Source organism: Raphanus sativus, chromosome 3 (genome assembly GCF_000801105.2).
Source record: "Raphanus sativus cultivar WK10039 chromosome 3, ASM80110v3, whole genome shotgun sequence".
Taxonomy (NCBI): Eukaryota; Viridiplantae; Streptophyta; class Magnoliopsida; order Brassicales; family Brassicaceae; genus Raphanus; species Raphanus sativus.
Genome location: NC_079513.1, coordinates 3712496 through 3734636, shown reverse-complemented (window position 1 = coordinate 3734636; position 22141 = coordinate 3712496). Strand labels below are relative to the sequence as shown.

The window sequence follows — 22141 nt, the reverse complement described above, 5'->3', positions numbered from 1 at the left end:
CGTTTCGATGACGACGACAACGACGAGGATTTTTCGATGACGATGACGACGATGACGACGACGGATTCGAAGGAGAGAAACGATGGTCTCGACAGAGAGAAGAAAGTAGCGATAGAGAGATGTGGTATGTTAGAGATAGGGTAGGGTTAATTTAGTATTTTTCACACTACTGAAAAGTGTATTTGTGAAAATGTCCCTAAAGTGGTGGTAAACTTGAATTGTGGTACTACACAAAGTGTAGTTATGAAATTTCCCCTATAGTAAGTTATAATAATAATTGAAAATAAATATAACATGACTTTCGAAGAATAGGACCACTTAAAATATCACACATGAATTGAAGTTGTGATCGATTTCTGTTTTAGTATACTCCCTCTGTTCCTAAATACTTGATGTTATGGATGATGGCACAAGAATTAAGGAATATATTTTTATCTTAAAAAATAGCATTGAAAAGAAAAATTAAAACTAATCCAACCAATAATCAAAAGATTATAAGATTCTATTTGTCACACAGTTTTCAATAAAGCTATAACTAATATAAAAATATCAAAACATCATCTATTTTGAAACATCCAAAACTCCCCAAAACATCATCTAATTTGGAACGGAGGGAGTATAAGATTTATAAATATAAAATTGCAAGACATAAAAATAGTTGAAAATTTTACATTGCAATACACTTTTTGACTTCTCAATTACATTGAGAGTCACTTCTCACTTAAGGCACACTTTTGTGGTGTTTAGGCACACTTTTGTAGTGTTTATTGTCTATTCTGCCCTCTAACTAAAAGCTAACTTATTTTTCATAGCTAAACACGCGACTAAATCTCCCTCTCTCTCTCTCTCTCTCTCTCTCTCTCTCTCTCTCTCTCTCTCTCTCTCTCTCTCTCTCTCTCTCTCTCTCTCTCTCTCTCTCTCCTCTCTCTCTCTCTCTCTCTCTCTCTCTCTCTCTCTCTCTCAAAACTAATTTCTATTGAAGATGACGAAGAACAAGAACACACAAATCTTCCAGAATTGGTTGTAAAGCAGGTTCTGTAGGAACCTTATTTCACTACGATAGAGACAACTGATATTTATAAAAATAATAAGAACAAAAATCAAAAAATACAATACTGAAACAAACGAATGAAGAAAAAATTGCAGAGTCGAGATGGTTAATCTCTTTCCTTAAATCTTTAAACGCCCCGTAGTGTGGCGGTTGCATAGCGCTCAGATTCCCAGGATACAACTGCAGCATTGTTTCTGTTTACCATCACCGAAAAACAGAATCTATCGACCCTAGTTTTGTGTTGCACTCTCAGACTCAAGAAATAAAAATACTAACATGACTATTCAATATAGGAGAATGTGGTTTTTTTTTGGTGTTGGATGTGTCTTTTTCTACATTGCCATGAGGCTTTATATAGAAAACAATGAGAAGCACAAGTTTCATTTTTTAACATAAAATGAAACCTCCCATGGTGCACTAATGGAGTCTTTATTTCTTGTCATTATTATGTGAATTCATTTCACATTTTGACCAAGAAATTAAAGAGTATAATTATTACTATTTGACCCATTCAAACAAAATAATATACTTTAAATGGATTTCTTTTTTATATTTTATCAATATAAAAGATCACATATATTTGGTTTATAAGATTAAGTTAATGAACATGAATTCCAACTAACAAATCAAAACCCAAATCCAAATATCTAATGTGTATATTTGTAACTTTATACAAGTTTCTCAAATCACACACATTAGACCTCCATTTCTCATTCACACTAAATCTATTTTTAGCATATGAATACATTGCTAAAAAAAATAGTTCCAACAATCCCCCACATGAATAGAAAACACCGCCGGAGAAGAAGATAGAGTCGGAGGAGACGATCGAAACAAAGCAGCTCCTCCTCCTCCTCGACCGCCGGTGAGCCACGCTATTGATTCCAAGCTCAAAATCGTCGTGGATGTTCTGGAGGTGAAGAAGGAACTCGATCTCGTGTGCCTTCAAGTCTGCAGTTTTCACTTGCTCGACATATGTACTCCCTTGAATGTGAAGCCACAATGACTGAGCAGATCCAGTAAGCTTCTTTTCAATCTTTCTATGTTGTATGTCTCATGTAAGAAGCTTTATTAATTAATAAAGTTCATGTCTTTACCTTGATTATTTGATAATTCGTGTCTTTTATCTGTTTATAAAGTTTGTGTCTTTTCTCTGTTTTATGTCATGAAAGTTTTGTTTGATTATTTGATAAAGAATTGTGTCTTTAATTCTTCGCTTGATTAATTGAGTTGTTTCATGTGTTGTTATCAGTTTTTTTAAGGATTTGGTTTTTCAAGGAGTTGGTCTCTCCTCAGCCTAAGAACGAGAAATAAAATGACAACAACAACAACAAGGACACTAAGGAGAAGAACAAAAGGGACGAAGACAAGAACAAAGAAAATAATACAGAGGAGAAAAAACCCAAAGAGGTAAAGCTTCCACTTTACTAGATTATTTTCTCTGTTTTTATTATAAGAAAGCCAAGAATCTGATTATGAGTCTGTGTTAGGGTTCAATAACAATTGTGGTATTGAAACTTGTGTTGACTATGAATGTTTTGGTGCTGGTAAAATAATGTGTACCAAGTATGCATATTATCATCAGAAGATAGGCTACAAACCAGCTATGTGTGGATACTTCCACGTCTGGTGCTATCCATGACTGAAACAAAATGCTACCAATGCTACTAGAATTCCTTAGTATACAAAGTAGGAGTGTGTATAAATTGATGGATTCTTTTTTTTTTGCTATATAGAATAAAGAACTCTTACACGAAAACTGTGGACATGAAGATTGATTGTTGTGGATAAAAAACTATGTATAAAAGATGTTGAAATATACATGGCTATTTTACTTGGACCAAATAATATGAACCTTAACCAAAGGTCTAGATCCATGACTAAGTACATATTAGTTGTATGTGAGTGGGTATTGTGGAAGGTTATTTGTATACGAGGATGGTGGGCTTGCATGTATGTTCATGTGTATGGCTATCTGTGGACGGTAATTTGTGGATGGTTTCTACAGCCACATTTTAGTGTCCATGTCCATGTCCATATCTTTTTCTGTATATATCTTAATATATATATATATATATCAATATAGATGTTAAAAGATAGATAATTTTATATATAATCAAGTGTGATAATTATTTCATTTTATGTATTATAAAACTTGAGATAAAAGTTAATTAAAACTTGACATTAGTGGATCAACTTGAAATAAAACTTGGTCCTCCACTGTCTTTTACACACACGACACACTCATCCTCCCTCGCTGATCCACAAATGAAGGACATTAATGTCACAAATAAAGACAGCACATCAAATATGTGTCTGACCAGCAACAAGTGTTTGATTGTGTTAAAAAAGAGAACAACGTGTCCTATTAGGTAATGCACTCAAAGTATTTCATATACATAATTTTATTTAGAATTGTAAAATACTCCCCCGTTTCAGATAGTTGCATGTTCTAGGAAATATTTTGGTTTCAAAAAGATGTATTTTTTATATTTTCAATGTATTTTTTGTCAACTAATAATGAAAAATTGTGTGTTTCAAAAACATTAATTGCATTTCTTGAAATTTTATTGGTTTAAAAATATAGAAAATATAAATTTACAAAAAGATATGCATTAATAACTAAGTTTTAATGTGTTTTCTTAATAAGTGTGAAAATCTTGGAACATAGATTAATTTGAAACAGAGGGAGTAAGCACTAATAAACAAATTAGATAAAAAAGAGACAATAAAAGATGAAGAAAAATGAATTATTATGGCAAAATAAAAGAATATGTGTTGTAAACCATCCGGTTTAAGAATGCTTATAACCGACTTTGTATTAAACCGGCCATCCTTATGTGGATTGGGCCTTGTCTTATATTAGTTTAATGATGGCGACTTCTCTTAATGTTTAAGAGAGTCCCACATTGCTTATGAGACTTGTAATAGACGGTATAAACTCCATATATAAGGAGCCTCTTGTCTTTAATATTAAATAACACAACAACACCTTTACATCTTATTTACAACACGTTATCAGCACGATCCAGCTCCAATATCAACCATCAATAGTTTCTAAGAAAGGAACCAAAGAAAAGATCGGCAAAGTTAAAGGTAAGATCTTAAGAACCCTAATCTTTACTTGTGGTTCAAGCAATTCAGATTTCAAACTTCTCTTCATCTTAAATCCGATTTAAAAGGTTTTGCGATTTGATTTGGTTGATTTTAGTTCTTGTTTTATTTTAAAATCAAAACCCTAAACCCTTAATAGTTTTACATGACTTTAGTTTTGTATGGACAACAAGTGATACCCCTTTAAGGATGACACGCTATATGTCCAAACAAAATTTAAAGTCAATGTTTAACCTAATCCTAAAATCATATTTGAATTTTAAACCCTAATCCTTAAAGTTTAAGTCCGATTTTAAGAAACCCTAAACCCTAAAATATAAAGCATGTGATTACATGACTTTCGTTTTGTATGGACAACAAGTGATACCCTTTTAAGGACGACACGCTATATGTCCAAACAAAACATAAGGTTAATGTTTTCCACATCTTTTGGTCGATGATGCACATCATAGTGTAGCTAGACCATGTTTTTTCTTTTAGGTCAATGATGCATACCAATAGGTATGACTAGACCATATGAAGTAAAGGTCGATGATACGTACTCTTAAGTACAACTAGACCATAAAACAAAATCAATGGTCGATGATGTTCACCCTCAGGTGCAACTAGATTTTTCACCCGTGATTCACGGTGATCATCCACGATGATCCGCGTTGATCTATGATCCATGATGATCCTCGATGATCCGCGATGATCTACGATGATCAGTGATCCAAGGTGATCCACGATGATTCTCGATGATCCACGGTGATCCACAATCACTGGTGATGGATGCAGCTAAATCATGATCCATTTTATTTGGTCGAGGAAGTGTACTGAATGGTACTACTAGACCATTAAACCGCATGGGTCGATGTAGCATACCATATGGTATGGCTAGACCATGCACTCGTCCATCCCACTATTTTCAAGGGATTTATAAATCAAACAAGTTGATTAAGAGATGGATGAGTTACGTGAAAGTAAATTTCTAATGAGAATGCAAACTGGCCGTGTGGCCCTCTTATTTGTTTGCTGGCCGTGTGATCTTAATTGTGTAATAGCCGAATGGCATTGGTCACACAAGCCATATGACTTTATTGTTTACATACTGGCCGAGTGCCTTTTATTTCTTGTATAGCCGAATGGCATCAGAAATTGTATGTACTAACACTTAAATCATTTTGATATGATTTCAGATGTTGAGATTCCAACCCATGGACTATGATACCCTAGATATCTCTGGAGAGAACTATCTAAGATGGGCAATAAATATCTCGGTTATACTAACGATAGAAGGTCTTAGTGAATGTATCATCAAGGATGATCATGGAACCGAGAATGAGAAATATAAGGCATTAACAGTAATGCGCCATCATCTCAATGTGAAAAAGTTTTCTCCACAGCAGATCCAAAAGATCTATTCCTACAACTAACCTATCGAGATAAAGGTTTCACCACATACAACGATCTGTTCTTATACTTATCTCAAAATGAACAGATGAATCAGATGAAAGATGATATGAGCGGCTATGAGGCAGATAGTGATGATGAATAATCCATGGGAGCCACGTCCAAAGTGACAGATGGAGTGGCCGGCTAGACCATTGTCTAAAGCCTTTAAACATTCTGATTTCATACTTATGATTTGGTGTTTTGTCATTCAAAATTTTATAGCATTAATAAAAGTTTTTATTTTATCTTCATTGATTGATTTGCTTGAAAAATATTTTTGATTGACATATGAGAATGAAAACTCGAGAAGAGTATGTCTAGACCACCACGCCTAAGGCACGGCCTTAAGAGGCACGAAATTTATCACCTAAGACCCATTGAGAGAGACCCAAAATCTCCACTGGCCGTGGACAAGGATACCACAATAACCGTGGTTGTAGATCCAATCATGGCCGAGGAGGGAGTAAAGGTCGAAATGACATTACAAGCCACATCAAAATGGTTTCTATAATAAACCAATGGGCAAAGCAAAAGGAAATGTCTCTTTAGCTTATGAAAATAGCCAAAGGCATATATATAAGAGAGGTCGAGACTACATTCTCCCTACTGATCTAATACTATGCTAAGGATCAGTGTGATAAGTCATAAAAGCCTAGGTAACCAGTAAGGTTCACCAACGAATTTATACACTTTATGGCCTGACCGGATTAGCCATCCTGGTCCGAACTTGATGCAAGGTTTAAAATTACTAAGGCACAAAGAGTTATCCCATAAGATCTCACGTTGTGAAACATGTACACAAGGGAAACTCAGTAGGCTTCATTGTTCCAAGCAACACGAAAGTATAATCTGATCATAAGGGTAGTGAGGACAAAACCCGTGATCATGACCAGACCACAAATTCGTGTAACATTGTCTAAAACCATGCTGGCCGTCCAAGCATTACGTTTAAGTGAGGACAAACAAATGTATTTTATAGCATGTTCATGAGGGGGAGAATAAACACTCCGTATGGTCCATGACCATACTATAAAACCCGAACATGATAAGCCTGGCCAAAGGCCATAAGACATTATAGCTTGGCCGTATAAGGCATAACCTATAAGGTTGAGACTTCAAAAGTCTATAAGCTTGGGTACACCACAAGAATACATGTATGAAAGATAAGATACATCAGGCCATATAAAGTGAGCATAGATATTCCCGTCTAAAGATGATAAAGGGTCATAATCCAGATATAGACCATCCTAAGACTTTATGGATAAACCACCACATACCTATGTGCCATCTAGGATGGAATACCTCATCTAAGGATGAGATGAAAATCGGGAATATATGTTGGATAAGAGAACATGATCTTTCTCCCACGAATTCAATGAGACCATGAGCCAAACAAAGGTGATCATATTGTGGCCAAGGTACACGGATTACATACAAGATGAATCCGACTATCCAACATCATGGAGAAAGCTATAAGCTGGTAAATAGAAAGTAAAAGTGGAATGGTTTTAACCATCCAAGTCTTGGCAAAGATCCTCGGACCAGATATATATGTACTGGACGTCCATAAACAAAGAAAGAATGGTAGCCAGACAGACCCGAAAGAATGACTAAGTCATACCAGCTTAGCACCATATATAAATATCCTAGTAGAGACATAATCAAGTTGATGTAAAAGTCTATAGAAGATAGACCAGAATGTTCCATATATAATGAACCACGGATAGAAAAGTTAAGGTGCTCATAATGATGGATCCGGGTTCATGAAAGAGAAACCATACTAGACAATGAGATAAGACCGGCCGGTCCTAAGGTACATGTATCATACAATATAGCCTTGCAAACTACAAAGTATTCAATGATCCTGATAATAATAAAATCTCAATCGATTGTATCATGTCTAGAACGCGATAGAACGCGATGGAACATTATATAAGGTGTCGACACATACACACACTCATAAGTGATAAAGAGAAAGCACTTGAGCATAAGAGATATGCGAGGATCACTAACCCACGTAAGAGTACTCATCATAGAGAAATGAATGGGACGTGGAGTTATAGTAAAGAATGAATATAATGGGCGTATTGGCCAAATACATAAGATAGACGCCATCTAACCAGTGAACAGATGAGTCTTGTGAGGAAAAGAAAATCGTGAGCTGTAGAACATGAAAGTACAGACAAGTGGTCGTACATGTTGCTACATAAAGCATTCAAAAGGAATGGCTTGATCACACAAGGATACTCACAGGGACTAAGGAACAAGGAAATAAATTCCTAGGTGGTGAATGCTACTACCCAATATCGAAATTAATAAAGATTTGGACATCTAAGGAAGATGTAGTAGACATTGGATATATCACTGGATATAAAGGTAACATAAGATACCTTGAGAAATGAGAAAGAAGTTCTCATAGAACAACATCGTTCCTGCGTTGTTCATGGACTGAAATGCAGCTGCATGCGTGTATGTACACACGATATGATGAGACTAAGTGATGCTTAGTAGAAAGTTCTATAAGAACGTTTCTGATCAGTCCACATAGTAGTCAATATATTCCTTGTGTTTATAATTAAAGAAAGGATGATTAAGATGATTGATTCTTGGAAAGGCTATGAAGAGACTACGATGATCTATAGTAGAGATCATTAGCCGTATATGAATGTTGGGATTTATGATCCAACGTACCAAGAATAGATTGATCAAATGGTCTGAGAATCCATCAGATTCACGACCAAAGGGAACCATACCGACTAGGATCATGTCCGACCTAGTTCGACCTTAATCGTCATTGGTCCCGACCAATCCATCCCGTCCAGCTTGTTCCGACCAGTTCCTCTAGGTCTTAAATCCGACCTAAACCATCCAAGTGAGAGGAACGTCCTATTGACCAAAAAGTGGCTTAGTTTTGATTAAACTTCAAACTATAACACAATAGCCACTTCATGAACATACCGTGGACATATACTAAAAGTTCATAAAGAGTTTTGGTTAAAGGATATGAATAAGATATATAGTGGACAAGAACATAATCCGGATGGATTATGGATGATGTCATGATCCGGACATATCATGGACATACAAAGACATTCATGGTCGAATTTATCTAAGAGAGATAAACCATATGATCCGAATGGACCATGAATATCATGAAAGCATTTTGTTGATGCAGGTTACCAGTCCGATCCACACAGTGCTAAGTCCCAAACTGGCTATGTTTTCACATATGGAGGCACGACCATTTCATGGAGATCAGTCAAGCAGACTATATCAGCCACATCATCCAATCACTCTGATATATTGGCGATCCATGAAGCAAGCAGAGAGTGTGTCTGGTTGAGACTCATGACACACCATATTCGGACAGCATGTGGGATCACGGATGGTAAATACAAGCCGACCGTTCTTTACGAAGACAATGCGGCCTGCATAGCTCAGCTCAAAGATGGTTACATCAAGGGTGACAAGACTAAGCATGTTCTCCCCAAGTTCTTCTTCACCCACGATCTTCAGAAAGAAGGAGAGGTCAAGGTCCTCTAAGTCAGATCCAGCGAGAACTCAGCCGACCTCTTCACTTAGGCATTACCAACATGCACGCTCAGGAAGCTTATGCAGCAGATTGGTATGCGATCACTGAGAAGCCTTCAGTGATGTTCACTTCAGGGGAAGTAATGCGGCTGTACTCTTTTTCCTATCCATGGCTTCCCGTTTTTACCACATTGGGTTTTTGGGTTTACCATGGAAAGGTTTTAACGAGGCAGTATACCAAACGCATTACAAGCCCTAGATGGTTATGGCATTCAGGGGGAGTGTTGTAAACCATCCGATTTAAGAATGCTTATAACCGACTTTGTATTAAACCGGCCATCCTTATGTGGATTGAGCCTTGTCTTATATTAGTTTAATGATGGCGACTTCTCTTAATGTTTAAGAGAATCCCACATTGCTTATGAGACTTGTAATAGACGGTCTAAACTCCATATATAAGGAGCCTCTTGTCTTTAATATTAAATAACACAACAACACCTTTATATCTTATTTACAACAATATGAACATATGTACAAACACAAAACTAAAAAAAACAATAGAATGAGTTCAAAAAGAAGAAAGAAAGAAAATAGAATGCATCATAATTAACTGGTAACACCTGAGTTATAATTGTAGAAATAAGTGACGAGTACAATGCTAGTCATTTAGTGTGTAAACTATAAACTAAATGATGCCCTACAAAGCTATAAATCTTCTACAAAAAAATTTGACATAAGCGAATGTTTCCAATCTTCTTCACTAGGCTCGACACTGCCTGCACGCATAATATGATTCATATATTGCATATAGCTATAGTTATTAGTGAATAAGTGTATATCTTAATTCTTTGTCAACCATTAGTAGATATATCTATGTATTTAGGTTCTTTATAACAATCGGTCTCTCTCTCTCTCTCTCTCTCTCTCTCTCTAAATACCTTCTCTTTTATTTTGGATCATCCAAATTTGTAAGAATTTTGGAAGCACTGTAATCTACTGGTTAAGGTTTTTAAAGATTCTACACACAGATCTGGGATTCGAATCCCAAACTATGCAATTTCTTGCATATTACAGGAAATCTAGATTTCAAATCCCAGAAAAAGTGATTTATTAATGCACGTGATAGAAGAAATGTTTACAAAGATTCTTCAACATAGTACAACTAAATATAGTCATGAATTGATGTTCATAAGACATCTCAAATGATGCAATTAAACGTAAATCCTCATAAAATAGATACTATTATTGGTTATCGAATCGTTATATAATCTATCTAATAATTGTAATGTCATAATAAATCAACGTTATTAAAAAAAGTTTGTAAGAATCATCCAAGTAATAAAAAATTCTCTTCTAAGTAATAAAAAACTTTTTTCTTTATGAAGTTATTTTTTTCTTCAGAAGCTTAAAAACTTTCTCCATCTCAACAAAGTTTTTCATTCAGACATAGACAACATTAATACTTGTACGTCAAAAAAGAAGTCACGAGACTTTAGCTTCCTTGACTAATATGTGGCAGATCATAAGATTGGAAAACAAAACAAAAACTAGATTTTGATCCGCGTTTTAAAAGCGCGGGTTTATTTTCCTTTATTTTTTTTTAAATTGACAAATATTTAGTAAATGTCATATTTTCATATATTTGTTTTCTTATAAAAGACTTAAGCTTTTTATTTTTCTTTATCGTGTTTCATTTTAAATGAGTATAGACATGAGCACAATATCCAGACCCGAAGAACCAACCCGAAACCGACCCGAAAATTAGGGTTTCGAACCCGATCAGACCCGGAGTAATTATCCGAATGAGTTCTAAATTGCTATATCCGAAGAACCGGTTCCGAATTCAACCCGGACCGAGAACCGAATTAGTACCCAAAGATATCTAAAATGTGAATATATATGTAAAAATATATGTTATTATTATATTTATAATTATTTTAATATTTTAAATTAATATTATAAGTTAACTATAGTAGTTATTTTCGGTACTTTTGAGTATTTTTGGATAAAATATGATAATTTGGATAAAAGTTTACCAAAAAAACTGTATAAAATAGATATTTTTGGTTACTTTTGGCTATTTTTGAGTAATTTGGATATAAAAATTTGAACCGAATCGGATACTTTGGTTACTTTGAGTACAAATAACCGAACCCGTTTTAGATACTTTGGTTATTTGGTTATTTTTCAGGTTCTTATGCATGAGAACCGAATCCACCCGGACCTGGAAAGACCCGAATCGAACCTGATCCGAAATTTTATAATACCCGAATGGGGTTTAATTTCAAAACCCGCAAAACCCGATACCCGAAAAAACCGATCTGTATCCGAATGGGTACCCGAACGTCCAGGTCTAATGAATATTTATGTTTAGAAAATTAAACTTTATTTTTAATGAATTAAGTTGGTATAACTCTGATAAATTAATTTTATTATGTGGTTAATTTTTAAAATAAAAAATTATATACTTTTAATAAAGATATATACTTTTCAATTGAAAAATATTTTTTTATGAATGCTTAAATTATATTAAAAAAAATAAAAAACATAATAATTAAGTGATTAATTTTTTTTCACTACATAAAATATTAAGAATGGTTGAAAATAAATTATTGAACTTGGAGAAAAAAAATAAGAATTGGATCTGATTTTTTAATCGGCCCAAATGGTCCAAAAGAGATCTGATGTGGGTAGTGGGCTGGATCCAAAAAAATTGATCCAATATAGATGTGTTATTAATATTAATTGATTGCCCTTAATGAAATATGCAATGTTAATAAAGAAAATGGTATTTTTAGTAAAAAAATCAATAAAATCATGCTTTAATAGTATAGATGGAGGAGGCAACAGAAAGAAGGTGATTTAGCCATGCAAGAAAAAAATGTTTAAAGTACACTCAAATATATTTTTTGTAACTGAAAAGTAAACTGATATATATAATACTGTAAGAATCACGAACAAAAAGGAAAGGAAAGAAACACATTCCGTGTTCTAAGGGGGTGTATTGAATCAATGGTTTTAGAAGCTTTTAGGGTGTTTTAATTTTAGTGGAATTTATGTGAGTTTTGAAGTTATTTGGGTGATTTTGATGGAAGTTTAAAAATACAAATAAAAAATCTTTAGGTGATTTGATAAAATAACTTGTATAGATTTAAAGTTATGTAGGTGATTTGAAACATGAAATATTAATTTTGGTCAATATATTTTTCTTCTTACCGGTTTATCTTATTATCTACCTAATCACTATGAATATGCATATAAAGAAATAAAACTTGGGGTGAATTAGGTGATTGGGCAATTTTTAAGTTTGAATTAGAAAATTGGGCAAGTCCAAGTTTTAATTAGGTTGTTGGGCAACCTAGTAGAGAGAGAATAAATTTATGACATTTTTAACCTTTTTGCTTATTAAACTTGGCAAGTTAGAAAAATAATTTCGTGGGACCCAAAATCCACTTTGTCTATAAAAAAATAATTTTTTCCCACTAACTTTTAACAACTTCTGTGGACCCCATAAACATTCTTTATTCATTAAACTTGTGGATCATATTTAATATTTAAAGATCATATATGAGCAACTACTTTTAATATAATACAGATTTTTTCATATATAAAGTCAACATAAAATCTATACGAATTAATATAAAATCGATGCAAACTCTAAAATTTATGAAAGTTACCCAATAAATTATACATTTTGACTCATAAAAAAAACTTTCATATTTATGAAATCTACCCAAATAAATGATAATTCATAAAATTATTTAAATTTATGGATAATTATCATAAATCAGAGTAAATTTAATAAACTTGGAAACCTTCATAGATCCTTCATTTTTTGCCAAAATGGCAGGAAAACAAATTTGTCTACATTTAATTTTAATATATTTGGGTAAATTTAATAAATTTGGAAACCTACGTGAATCTTACATTTTTTTGGTCAAAATTGATCTCACACTTTTTGTTTTTGCCAAAAATAGAAACACTCACGAAATGCTAAATTTGTTTTCCCAAAAATAAAATGACAAATTGGGATCTGACAGCAAAGTGCATTCGTTTTAATTTTTATGTTTATAAAATGACAAAAAAATTGTTAATGAAATGACAAATTTGTTAATAAAATGAAAAACCCTACACCTTTCACGATGAAGTGATCTTATAGCTTTAATTTTCAAGGATCATATCTACTTGCTAGAACCAATATAATCCGAGAAATTTCTGGGTTCACCCATAGAGTGAACCTTTAGGTTCACCCAACCAATAGAATTTCGTTATTTCATATTCAGTATCTTTTAAAAAAAAGAAATAAAATATTTCAAATTATATTAATATTTTTAAACTAAAAAATAAAAATTAATATTGATTGCAAACAAAAATACGTTTTAGAAAAATATATTTTTAATACCGTCAGCCAAACACTAAACCCTAAACCCTAAATCCTAAACCCTTGGTAAATCCAAAATGCTTGGATAAATTCTAAATTCTACGGTTTAGGATTTATCCAAGGGTTTATGATTTACCCAAGGGTTTAGGGTTTAGTATTTAGGGTTTAGTGTTTTCCTAATTGTGTTAAAAATATATATTTTTTTTTTAAATCCAAAGATTTAAGATTTATCCAAGGGTTTACCATGGATTTAAGGTTTATGATTTAGGGTTTAGAGTTTAGGGTTTAGTGTTTTGCTGAAGGTATTTTAAATATAAAATCTTTTTTTGCGACTACTATTATTTTCTATATATTTTTTATTTTAAAAACATAATAAAACTTGACAATATTTTGTTTCCTTTTTAAAAAGATACTGAATATGAAATAACGAAATCCTATTGGTTGGGTAAACCTAAAGGTTCACTCTAGGGGTGAACTCAAGTATTTCTCATAGTCTATTAAAAAAGATATCCGCTATAGTGCTATTTCACCCCAAAAAATAGAGTTATTCTTAGGTTCACCCCTAGAGTGAACATTTAGGTTCACCCAACCAATAGAAATCAAGTATTTCATAATTAATATCTTTTAAAAAGGAAAGAAAATATTGTCAAGTTATATTATGTTTTTAAAATAAATAAAATAAAAACAAATAAAAATAATAGTCGCTACAAAAAATGATTTTTTGAAAACTATTTTTAATATCGTCAAAAAACACTAAACCCTAAACCCTAAATCCTAAACCCTTAGGTATACCCTAAACCCTTGGATAATTTTAAACTCTAAACCCTAAACTCTAAATTCTAAACCCTAAACCTTTGGATAAATCATAAACACTTGGATAATCCTAAATTCTAAATCAAAAACACTAAAAACTAAAACATTAAATCTTAAAAATACTATTATGGTTTAATGTTTTTAATTTAAGGTTTAGTATTTATCCAAGGGTTTAGGATTTAGAGTTTAGGGTTTAGTGTTTTGTTGACGAAATTAAAATCTTTTTAAATATCTTTTTTTGCATATATTATTATTTTTATTTTTTTAATATTTTTATTTTAAAAATATAATATAACTCGACAATATTTTGTTTACTTTTTTAAAAGATATCAATTGTGAAATGAGTGATTTCTATTGGTTGGTGAACCTTAAGGTTCACTCTAGGGGTGAACCCAAGAATAAGTCCAAAAAATATAGGATAATTTGGTGCCCCCATGTCAAGTATCTAGTGATTTTTATGTCTTAAGAAGTTAAGACTCAACCTGAGTTTGACCAAATTCTCTCGCATAAACTTCTTATCTTAAATATTTAAAATCATCAACAAAACACTAAACCTAAAATCCTAAACTCTAAACCATGAATCCTAAACCCGGAACCCTTGGATAAATCCAGAACCCTTGGGTAAATCCGGAATCATAATAAATTATACATTTTGACCCATAAAAGAAACTTTCATATTTATGAAATTTACCCAAATAAATGATAAATTATTCATAAAATTAGATAAATTTATGGATAATTTTCATAAATCTGGGTAAATTTAATAAACTTGGAAACCTACATGGATCTTTCATTTTTTGTCAAAATGGTAAGAAGAACAAATTTGTCTACATTTATCTTAAATATTAAAAATCTTCAACAAAACACTAAACCTAAAATCCTAAACTCTAAACTTTGAATCCTAAACCCGGAACCCTTGGGTAAATCCAGAACCATTGGGTAAATCCAGAATCCGAAAAAATCTGGAACCCTTAGGTAAATCCGGAACCCTATGCCTAACGTTTAATACAATCTAATTCACTATAACTCAAGAAATAAGTATACGTATACATAAGATGTACGAATATCTAAGGTGTACGAATATATAAGGTGTACGAATACCTTAGGTGTACAAATACCTAAGGTGTACGAATACCTAAGGAATACAGAAGGTGTACGAATACATAAGGTGTACGAATATCAACATAACCCATCTAATACTTAAGATGTACAAATACATAAGGTGTACATATACATAAGTATACATAAGGTGTACAAATACATAAAATGTGCGAATACCAACATAACCCATCGAATACTTAAGGTGTACGAATACATAAGTATACATATATTTAAGGTATATGAATACATCGGTGTACGAATACATAACATCTATGAATACCTTTTGTTTATATCCCTTATAGCATTGGAAAGTTTAAATACATATTAAGTATAAAATTTAAATACATCTACGAATACAAGGAGAGCACAGTGCTCTTCAAAACAATTATACGTTAATTATTTAGAACTCACATTTTACTCTATATAAAATTTAAATATTTTGCTAATAACCTATTGGTATTATAATCTAAAATTTTATCTATCTCATTATAAATGATCTAATTAACTAAAAGATGGTAAAAACAATCAAATAATTTATAACAACATTTCATTTGTGAAAGCTGATATACCAAAATATTTTCATTAAATTCAATAAAATAAATTAACATATTAGTTTAATTGTGTTTTCATATATGTGAAGCACATTCATTTAGACAACATAATTTTCATATAAAATTTAAGATTGTTTAGAAATGAAATGTTGAAATAAATAAGGAAATACATCTTATAATAAAAAAACTAAACAATTGAATATTTTTTATATAAAAAGCTAAACAATTGAAAAAACTAAACAATTAAAGATTAAACAATAAATAATTGACATTAAAGACATCTAAAATGAAATATAATGAAGGATTTCTTAAAAAACAATACATCATATTTTTATTATGAAATATATAATACAGTTACAAAATAAATCAATAAAATCGAAATAAAATCTAGATAATTTTTCAATAGAAAAAGACATTTTCTATTAATTGTTTAGTTTTTTCAATAAAATCACAGCCATGAAAACTAGAATTTTAGATGGATATAAGATGTTTTAATAGAAAATAGACATTTTATATTATCTTGTATTATTTAAAAACTAAATTATTCAAAGATAATGAAATATAATTTAAACAATTAAAAGATAATGAAATATAATGAAAGATTTTTTTTTTTAAAACCAAACAATTAAGAGAATGTAATATGTAATACAGTTACAATAAATTTCAATAAAATCGAAATCTAACCTAGATAATTTTTCCCGTTAGATTACTTTGAAGAAATCAATTTTTAAATTTTAATAAACATTTTTAGTATTTATACTTTTAATAATTAATAAATGATATATAGTATTTTGTATGATATTAAGCATTCATTTTAATCATTTTTAGTGTATAAATATTGTATTTAAGTGTCATTAGAAGTTGCATATGTATAAATTTCATAAACAGGGGCTTGGAGTGCACATGGGCGTAATGGTTTCTTATTCTTCAGTTAAAGGAAACGCTTTCTTCTTCTTCAGTTAATTTAACTGTAAAGGTGGTGGTGTAGAAAATAATAAGAGAGAAAAAGAAGATGAAAGGAAAAGAAGGAGAGAGAGATGATTTCGTAGATGATGGTTGGTAGTATGGAAAAGAAGGAGAGAGAAAAAGGAGAGAGAAAAAGAATGAGAGAGGTGATGTGACAAATTTTATTTTAGATATATTTTAATTGAAATGGCAAAGATGTAAATAATGAATCTGACAAAGGTCCCAAAAGATATTTAGACATAAGTTTACATAGGCAAATGCAAAAAGTTGCCCAATTGACTAATTTAAACTTGAGGTCGCCCAACTGTCTAATAACAAACTTGAGATTTGCCCATTTTGCCAATTTTTTCTAAAACTTGGCCATTGGCATATATTACAATATACAATACTATGCTTGTCGTGAAAGAAACCTGTTCCAAACAATCTGTTTATAAATTGTTGTCTTGATGTTTAAGATAGTTTGATTTGGCTTATACAGTCACACTACTTCATATCTTTCTCAGTACCAATTTATGTGAAACTGATACATGAAAATTACAGTTAGTAGTTCAGGTAAGAGATATACTGGATCGTGATGAAATTGCAATACTCTCTTTATTGAGGTAACTTAATGGACAGGACAAAGCTAACGGTGGAGCTGTTTTCCAGGTTTGAATGCTATCATCACACTTGAATTTGACATGTGTTACAGAAAGCACAAGATACGACTAACACTTTGCAATTTATTGTCCAATACTTAATGGTTAATGGGAACCATGAGATGAACGTTGAAGGGGATTTCAGATACGTAGATACGAGAGCATTCGATGAGTGTACAGATTTTTTTGACTATTCGGAGGACTATGCATAAGACTGGGACAAAGCTTTTAAGAATTGGATTTTCGAGTCAAGGCAATGGAAACAAGATAGGGAAGAGTTCTCAAACCTATTGAAATCAGTGGAATATAGTGAAGGTACTTATATTTTCTGTGCTTTCTCTGAGTCATCTAAAATTCTGTATCTAAGTCGTTGGAAACTATTAGTGGGTTGGCCCCTCATGGAGTTTATCTTGTGTGTTAATAAGAGGGTTTTCTGCCACGGTGGTCTCCTTCCTCACCACTGATCAGGATGACTATCAAATTGAACAGGCAAGTTAAATTCGAGTCACCACAATCCTGAAAACTCTTGACTAAGTTTCCTGAGTACTTTTCTAATCAGGTAAGTAAAATTCCCCTAGACTATCTTGAAGTTGTTGATGCCAAGGCGATTGTGGTAGGACATAGTCCTCAGTTATCAGGCGTAAACTGGTTCCTTTTTTTAAACTCATTGACAAATATCTTAAACACAAGATTCTGTAGAAAAGGTGTAATGAAATATTTATTTTCTCCTTGTTAGTGAATACGGTTGCGGCATATGGAGAGTTGATGTGGGAATGTCCGGTGGTGTTATTGACTCTAGACCAGAGGTATTTGACAATCTTTGTTCGTGTTAGTTGTTTTCATGTCTTTCTACAATCTATTCTTAGAGATGATGATTGGCTCTGGTGTTGTTTCTCAGGTTCTGGAGATAAGAAGGGACAAAGCTAGAGTTAAAAGAAGCAACTGCTACCGAGATCCATGAACTCGCCCTCACTCTCTCCACCCCGTTTTCCACGATGGCTTTACTTCAGTTGAATCAATCTTAGGCGTAAGTGATGAAACCACAGGTTCAGGTTTCACAGAGTTTTAGGTTAGAGAAACATGTTACAGCAAGAGTGGAAGTTTTTTTACGGCAAGGCAATGTTTTTTTTATATTTCAGTTCTCTATTCTCAAATAACATCTCTATAGATGTTATTCTATTGGGGTTGCTTTTAACTAAAAACTGACGTAAAGTACTCTCAAATCTTCTTTACAAATTCTTTTTCCCAAATACTACCTATCATTGAATAACACTGGATTTGGTATAGTTTTTATAAATTGTTAATTGAATAACAGGAGATTTCAAGTGATGTTTAAACATTTTGTACAAACTCCATATTAAATAACAGGGGATTTGAAAAAGAAAATCTAAATCACTACTTGAATAACAGAGGATTTTAATCAAATCTCACAATCTTCTAAAACCCTTGGTTCAATACACCCCCCTAAATGATTCTGTTTCTTTCCGAGAAGATCGCACTCTTTGGAATGACGACTTCTATATTATTAAAACAAAAGTATAAATATAAAATATCTCTAAGTTTTCCAACTTATTTACAGTGACATGCCACTGAAATAATTAAATGAATTTATCTTTAAGAAATTATTGTATTTTTCTATTTATTAAATTATTTTCTAAATCAAATTTAATTTAATTTTTGTATTTAATAAATTTCCTTAAACAAATCAGCTATTTTTAGGGATATTCAAATTTAAAATCGATTTTAACTATATTAAACTTGGATAATATTACCATTAATTATTTTGAACAAAAATCAAGTTTAAATTCGAGATTAAACAATATTATGAATATTCCTAAAATATATGTTTAACTTACCATTAATTATTTTGAACAATAAAATTTATATATGCTAAGATGTAAATATCTTTAAACAACTAATAGAACAATATAAAATATTTGTAAGTGAATATTATTTTTAATATAATATAATTTCACCAAAGATTATATATATTTCAAAAATTTCTAACATATATGTTTAATCATTTCAGTTACTATTAATTATTTTCAACAAAAAAATTAAATATATTTGTAAAATAATGTTTAATGTTTGTAACCAAATATTTTTTTCTAACGTATCTAAATCTTATCGTATTATCCATATCTGATCAAAATATTTAAATTCTTATTATATTTTAAAAATAATTTCATGTTAAAAGAAATATTATTCAAACATATCAATAGGTCAATATTTTGGCAACAGTTTAGTAACGGGCATGGATCACTATTTTCTAGAGCACATAAACTATTTAATTGTTGTATTTATAAAATATTTAAAATATGATAAATATTTAAAATATAAACCAATAAACATTTAAATAATATTTATTTGTATAAAAATGAAAATAACAATCCGTGCGGGCACACTGGTCAAGCTCTAGTCGATATTTATTCTTAACGATCATCCAAGTCTAAACAAATTATTTCTCTTACGAGGATTTGATCTCAGTAGTTTAATGGGATTGAATTTATATTTTGGTAGTTAACATTTCAGTTGCCGATACGAAAGAAAAGAAAGAAATATAGCCATATTTATTCATTAATCCTCTATATATTAATCATAGAGCATTGTAACATTTTTTGATACCCACATATCATCATGAGAATTATTCTCAGAATTATTACAAATAGGTTGGTCCATCTATACATATATTATAGTTTTTATTAAATAATTATTAAATTAATTAGTATTGTACAAAATAATATTTTCTATTTTTTCCTTAAATAAAAGATATTGAACTACTTAATATGATTTACATATATATCACAATTAATGATTAAGAATAATAAAGATTTGATAACAATTTTTTTATCCTCTATACTTTTTGTTTAATTTTATTTGTTATAAATTAAGCAATCACATTAAGCATATAATAAAAAATTAGATTTTTTATATATTATATTTCGAATTTTTTTAAACGACTATAAATTACTAAAAGTGGTACAACTCTCACATTGAAGGTTTTGTGATCAATGGTAACTTTTTTTTAGTTCAGTCCATCGTTTTTAACGGGCCTTGATCATTTTAGTTTTAATGATTAACTAAATATATCACGTAAATAGTAGAAAGTGTTTTGATATAAAAATTGTTGCATACCCAAAATCATTATGAATCATCATCACTTTCTTTTAAAATTTGGTTTCAATAAAAATATATGGTTGGACAAAAATCTGAATCCAAATAACCGAACCAAATCTAATCCAAAAAAATAGTACATAACTTTAATTAAATTGGTTAGATATCCGAATAGGTCTAAAATTTTGGTATCTAGAAAACCGGAACCGAACCCGATCCGGACCGATACATTTCGGGTATCCGAGTATATTCGAATCAGATTTATATACTTAAAAATATATTTTTTAAAAAAAAATTAATATCTAAAAGAAATATACAAAATACATAAGATGCTTTTTAATTGTCCAAACTACTTAAAATATATAAAATAGTAAACATTATATATTTAAAATAGCTAAACGTTACTCAAAATACCAAAAATACTGAAATCTATTCATTTTCTATCCAAATATTTAAGCTAAACCATTTTTTATGTTAAGTTTAAGTATTTTGGTATATATGATTCAAATTTATATGTTACATATTATTTTTATTTTTAGATTTTAAAAAATTTAAAGTATATATGAACTTTATTTATTTTTTTAAAATGAGTTATCCGAATCTAAGCCCAAACCAAACATGTAAAGATTTGAACCAAATCTGTAAAGATCCGAACCGAACCTAACCGAACCAAATGGTACCCGCATGCCATCCTAATCAAGTGTTAAAAAAATTATGATAATAAAATATGTATTATTTAAAATATTAAAATACAACTGCGTATAACGAAAGAGGACGACAACAATATTGCATGAACTAGAAACGAACCAAAACAATAACAAAACCGTTAAAGAAAAAACCTAATAAAAATGAATACTTGTACGTCAAGAAAAATGGAGTTTTTTCTCTTCAAACACTCAACAAAGTTTTTCATTCCAACGTAGACAACATTAATACTTGTACGTCAAGAAAAAAGTCACGAAACTTTAGCTGCCTTGATATGTTTCATTTTTACTTGGTACATTAACGTAAGGTACACACTCACCTTCTCTGTTCTTTCAGATTTATATATGTGTTGTCTTATATCGAACCTTATATTTTTTTGCTAAGGTCCCTGAAACCATATATATATATAATACATGATTTGTCCCGTTGACCTTTCCCCCCGGCAAGTCAATTATCTCTTTGTCCCATTATCTATATCTCAGACACTCTTTCGGTCGTCATATTTCTTTGGGGCCTAAATTTTCAGTGTGTAAATGGGTATTTTTCCTGAGTTTGGTGGCTGGATCAGTCAGAACACTCAACAGCCTAAAAAATCTGAAAATGTTAAATCCAAGCCTGTGAGAGAGAAAAAAACTCACGATGAGAGAGATGAGACGAAGGAGCAATTAAAACTGTGGAGAGATGCAAATAAGAAGAAACAATATAATGAACCTTCTCCTACGGTGAAGGTGAGATCAAATCA

At 31.2% G+C, this 22141-nt stretch overlaps 1 pseudogene; it reads left to right on the top strand.

Annotated features, from left to right (window-relative positions):
- The first annotated feature begins 42 nt into the window (after nt 1-42).
- LOC130509890 (shewanella-like protein phosphatase 1) lies at nt 43-18541 on the top strand (annotated as a pseudogene).
- Nucleotides 18542-22141: the final 3600 nt, after the last annotated feature.